Source organism: Macrobrachium nipponense, chromosome 25, assembly GCF_015104395.2.
Source record: "Macrobrachium nipponense isolate FS-2020 chromosome 25, ASM1510439v2, whole genome shotgun sequence".
Classification (NCBI taxonomy): domain Eukaryota; kingdom Metazoa; phylum Arthropoda; class Malacostraca; order Decapoda; family Palaemonidae; genus Macrobrachium; species Macrobrachium nipponense.
Genome location: NC_087214.1, coordinates 63902839 through 63908154, shown reverse-complemented (window position 1 = coordinate 63908154; position 5316 = coordinate 63902839).

Sequence of the window (5316 nt, the reverse complement as noted above, 5' to 3'; positions counted from 1 at the left end):
GTTTAACGTATTTTATCCATTTTATCACGACGTAAAAATTTATTTCCCTCTCGAAATGATTATGCAATCTTTTATCTATTTATCAGATAAGGTTTGTATGTGACAACACTGAACACTTGCAGCTTTTTCAAAATTTTTATTTGGTGTTTGTTCGTAAACAATATTAGGCTCATTATACGTACGAGTTTAATAAATAAAATATTTTGCAAAACGTAGACGTGATGTCGTATCGCCATTGCAGGATTATGGTACGAGTTTTAAGACTTAGTTTTATTATGTCTATCACGAATTTTCTGTCATTTTTTTTTATTTCTTTAATTTTTCTCTTTTATCGTTTTACGTCGGGAATTAAATTCCTGCATCGAGAACGGAACGCCTCCGCACGTGCTCCTTACAGCAACATTTGGTAGCGGCCTGCTGTGACGTCACGACCTCACGCAACTATATAAGGGTTTGGCCACGCCCCCCTCCTCCACCACCTCATCACCACACCACCACCACCACCACCACCACTCTCCCCAATCCCCATTCCTATCAAATCCGCCACCACTCAGTGTTGCCGAAGATGTGGCATAGGAATGTCGTGCGGTTTTCCATGGACGGTTCGTGATTCCGTCTTGACAGATTACGTTATTCCTCTTGGAATGCGTCGGGAATCGAGGCGTGTTTGGGAATGAGGCGCCGGAGTGTATTATTATTATTACTTATATATAGGATGTGAAATTTATAGTGTCAAATAGAAGGCAACACGCACTCAAATGAGGAACTATAGTAGTAGGAGCAGCCCTCGAACTATTTCAGGAATTTGATTCATGCCCCTTTTGGATTATACTGCAGCAGAAGCAACTCACGGCGGCTTCCTCTTCTTCTTCATCTTCTTCTTCCTCGACGTTCGAGAATTTGCAGGTGAGGGAAGAAGGGACTGGAGGTGGTGAAGAGGAGAAGGAGAAGGAGTGAAGGAATTTCTCTCCTTCATAATGTAGCAGTGACACGTCCTTCTGAGAGAAGGTCTTTTGGTCACATACACAATCCCCCACCAAGAGCAGGACAGTGGTGACGTTTGTGTCATTCGTCTGTTTTTGAAGTCCTCGTTGAAGTCCTCTGCATTTACGCGAACATATATATCAATATCTAATATCTTTGTGTCTTTTATCTGTTTTTAATGTTTTTAAAGTCAATATTTAAGTCCTCTGCATTTACATGAACATATTATATTATAATCTAGTATGCCTGTGTCTTTCGTCTGTTTTTGATGTAAGTTTTTTAAGTCCTCTGCATTTACACGAACATATAAATTAACATTATCATTATTATAATTTTGCTTTCAATATGGAAAAGCATCTCTCCTTTATTGAGACATATTAATAGCTTAAAGACAGTCTTATGTTTTCGTTAATCTGGTCTTTTTGGCGAGATGACATCATCATCACCCCCTCAACGTATATGCGTGCCCATGACGCATGTGTTATGACGATGAAGTGACGTCATCCCTTAACGGGGCATTTTATTTTAACGGCCTCTCTCTCTCTCTCTCTCTCTCTCTCTCTCTCTCTCTCTCTCTCTCCTGGGACAGTCAGCTGATGAACTTGGGACGAGTTGCCGAGTAGGTATTTGTCGATTTATTTTTTTTAAATCCTTTTTTATGCCATTTTTTAATTATTTTTTCTTATCGTTTGATAGTTATTTATTGACACTTTTTCTTTAATAAATGACGCATATCATTACAACTTATACGTTAATTATCTTACGAAAAGTACATTTAAATTTTAAAATTTGGGGGAATACTTGACACGTCAGGCTGCCTCATCGCCACTTTGACACTGCTGACGTTTATTCGTCTTCTCTTCAACTGCTAAGCTCCTGATGTCTCTTCCTGCTTCCGTGTTCCACTTATTCAAACTTTGGGTTGTTAATTAATTGCAACTTACCTTACCCTGCAATCACTAAGGGACAGAAGTGCCATTGGACCTGAAGGAGACGAGTTTGGGGGAAATTGCACGGTTGTTGCAGAGATCATTGAATTGCTAATGGAGGGGGGTAGGTGATTGTCCCTCCTCTCATTCTCCCCCCCTCCCCAGTGCCCTTGCCACCTCCCCCCACCATCCCTTCCCCCCCCCTCTCCCTAGGGGTGGTGGACTGAATAGTGAGTGACCTGGCTGGGAGGAATTATTATTATTATATAAAAGAGTCGCTCTTTATATTTCATTTGCTCTCTCTCTCTCTCTCTCTCTCTCTCTCTCTCTCTCTCTCTCTCTCTCTCCCTCTCTCTCTCAGCCTTTGGAATCGTCATTGGTCGAACGTGCCATGAAATTTAAGGTCATTTATAATTCTTCCTTTTATTTTTGTGACCTTACTCTTTTTTTTTATCAAGGAGGTCATTGGCTTTCTACATTACGAATAATAATAATAATAATAATAATAATAATAATAATAATAATAATAATAATAATAATAATAATAATAATAATAATAATTTAGTAATCATGGGAACGTGCATTAATACAGGTATTGTCAAAACTTGACGTTTTAACATAGCTCTTATTAATTATTATCGTCGGGTGAAATCACTGTATCTATTAAGCGCAATTGCCTCTGTTTGAATAGTAGTATCTGTTGCAGAAATATCAGCTGTAATACAGATGTCTTCGATTGGTACATTTTTCAGTGCAGGTGTTGCTGTAATATAAGCGTGATTAAAGTTTTATTGTACACATTATTGAAATATGTGGATGTTAATATAACAATTATATTATATCAAAGGATACGATTCAATAGGAAGATGAGTATCGTACGCATTATTGAAATATATAGGTATCAATATAACTGTTTATCAAAGGAGTTTTGGTATAACTATTACAGAAAGATAAATACTTAAGGATCAGACAAGATAGACCTATATGTAAGGACCAGCCAAGATAGACCTTTATCTAAGGACCAGACAAGATAGACCAATATTTAAGGACCAGACAAGATAGGCCTATATTTAAGGACCAGACAAGAGAGACCTATATCTAAGGACCAGACAAGATAGACCCATATTTAAGGACAAGACAAGATAGACCTATATCTAAGGATCAGACAAGATAGACCTATATTTAAGGACAAGACAAGATAGACCTATATCTAAGGGCCAGACAAGAGAGACCTATATTTAAGGACCAGACAAGAGAGACCTATATGTAAGGACCAGACAAGATAGACCTATATCTAAGGACCAGACAAGCTAGACCAATATTTAAGGACCAGACAAGAGAGACCAAGAGACCTATATCTAAGGACCAGACAAGAGAGACCTATATCTAAGGACCAGACAAGATAGACCTATATCTAAGGACCAGACAAGATAGACCTATATCTAAGGACCAGACAAGATAGACCTATATCTAAGGACCAGACAAGATAGACCTATATCTAAGGACCAGACAAGATAGACCTATATTTAAGGACCAGACAAGAGAGACCTATATCTAAGGACCAGACAAGAGAGACCTATATCTAAGGACCAGACAAGAGAGTCCTATGTCTAAGGACCAGACAAGAGAGACCTATGTCTAAGGACCAGACAAGATAGACCTATATCTAAGGACCAGACAAGATAGACCTATATTTAAGGACCAGACAAGATAGACCTATATTTAAGGACCAGACAAGAGAGACCTATATTTAAAGACCAGACAAGAGAGACCTATATTTAAGGACCAGACAAAATAGACCTATTTTTAAGGATCAGACAAGATAGACCTATTTTTAAGGACCAGACAAGATATAGACCTATATTTAAGGACCAGACAAGATAGACCTATATTTAAGGACCAGACAAGAAAGACCTATATTTAAGGACCAGATTTAAGAGACCTATTTATTTAGGACCAAGATAGACCTATATTAAGGACAAGGGGACAGATAGCCACTACCCATTAATTTTAAGGACCAGATATTTTTTTAAGAAAGACTATATTTAAGGACCAGACAAGATAGACCTATATGTAAGGACCAGATTAAGAAAGACTATATAAGGGACCAGACAAGTAGACTATAATTTAAGGACCAGACAAGATAGACCTATATTTAAGGACCAGATAAGAAAGACCTATATTTAAGGACCAGACAAGATAGACTTATATTAAGGCCAGCAAGATTAGACCTATTTATTTTAAAGGACCAGACAAGATAGACCTATATCTAAGGACCCAGACAAGATAGACCTATATTAAGACAGGAACAAAATTAGACCTATTTTAAGAATAAGACAGAAATAGACTATTTTTAAGGACCAGACAAGATAGACCTATATTTAAAGGGACCAGACAAAATTATAGACCTACAATTTTTAAAGACCAGACAAGAAAATAGACCTATTTTTTATTTAAAGACCAGACGAGAAAAGACATATATTTAAGGACCAGACAAGATAGACCTATATTAAAGTACCCAGACAAGAGAGGACCTATATTTAAGGACCAGAAACCAAGATAGACCTATATTTAAGGACCAGACCAAGAGAGACTATATTTAAGGACCAGCAGAGAGAACCTATATTTAAGGACCAGACAAGATGACCTATTTTTTAATAGGACCAGACAAGAGAGAGGCCTATATTAGGACTAGACAGAGACTATATAGGACCAGACAAGATTAGACCATAGGACCAGAGAGAGACCTATATCTAAAGGACCGGACAAGATAGACCATAGACACGACCAGAGGACCTATATCTAGGCCCAGGAGAGAGACCTATATAAGGACCAAGACAAGAGACCATATTTAAGGACAAGACAAGATAGACCTAAATAATTAAGGACCAGACAAGATAGACTGGATACCTAAGGACCAGAACAAGATAGACCTATACCTAAGACCAGACAAGATAGACCTATATCTAAGGACCAGACAAGAGAGACCTATATTTAAGGACCAGACAAGATAGACCTATCCTGAAGATATATTTTCCCAGGACCGCACAAGACGAACAAGAACAGCCATATCTCAGAACAGGACGAGGAACTAAGAAAAAAAAGAAAGAAAAAAAAAAAACCAGCCGTCACATGCCAAGACGACTCGATGCGTTAGGAATACAAGTAAATCAAGTAATATCCTTCAATTAGGATGCAGGTCTTCACTCCATCCTTTGCATGGTCGCGGCGGGGGGCGTGGAGTTGCATATTGAAAGGAGGTTTAGATCGATATCAGGTGGAAAAAAAATCGACTTGGTCTTACGTCCTGAGTCCCCCCCCCCCCCCCCCCCCCCCTCAATGTCGGGCGCTTGAGGGAATACGGGGGTGGTTTTGGAGAGAGAGAGAGAGAGAGAGATGGTTA